The following is an 898-nucleotide window of genomic DNA, read 5'->3' on the forward strand; positions in this document are numbered from 1 at the left end:
TTTTGCCCCCACACGAGCGTCAGGAGGAAATTGCCAAGGAGGCAGCTCGATTGGAGGATGAGGTTAAGGAAGCTGTCAAGGAGATTGGGTTTGAGATTCTCAGGGTGGAGTGTGCTTGGATCCTGAGCTGCGAATAGAGGAAAAACTGGAAGACCCTAGCTCTTTCACATTGCCATGCTCGATAGGACTTCGGATCTTCAAGAATTGTTTGTGCGACCTTGGAGCTTCAGTTAGCATTATGCCGCTGTCATTTTCCAACAAGGTGGGATTCTCTGATTTTAAACCAAGCAATTTGTATTTGGTTCTGGCAGATACAACAGTGAGGCATCCGATAGGGATCCTGGAAAATCTGCCTCTCAGAATTGGAAGAGTGGAAGTCNACATAGATAGAGGATGTTAACTACATCAACAACCAAGGAGGTTACAACAGAGGGTACAACAACTACAAGTCGAATCCGAATCTGTCTTATCGGAACCCGAACGTTGCCAATCCTCAGGACCAAACTTACCCATCTGCAGTTCAAGGGAACCCGGTCCAACAGAACCCTAAGCAGCAGTACTCTGGAACCTACAACAACCCACCTGGATTCCAACAACCACAAGGTCCGCAGAACCAATCACAAGAAGCCGAGTTGCACAGACTCATTCAGCAAATGATTCAGAATCATGCTTCAGCATCTATGGACATCGCAAAACGGTTTGCGGAGATCAGCAACAAGATCGACTCAGGATACAATGACCTCAATGCCAAGTACGAATCGCTCAAAACTAAAGTTAGATACCTGGAAGGCCACCACAACACACAACCAGCTCCAAAGATTAACCAACACCCAGGTAAGGCTGTTCAAAACCCCAAGGATTATGCCACTCAAGCCATCTTCTTTGATGATGACTATGA

This window comes from Camelina sativa, chromosome 8 (genome assembly GCF_000633955.1).
Source record: "Camelina sativa cultivar DH55 chromosome 8, Cs, whole genome shotgun sequence".
NCBI classification, from domain to species: Eukaryota; Viridiplantae; Streptophyta; class Magnoliopsida; order Brassicales; family Brassicaceae; genus Camelina; species Camelina sativa.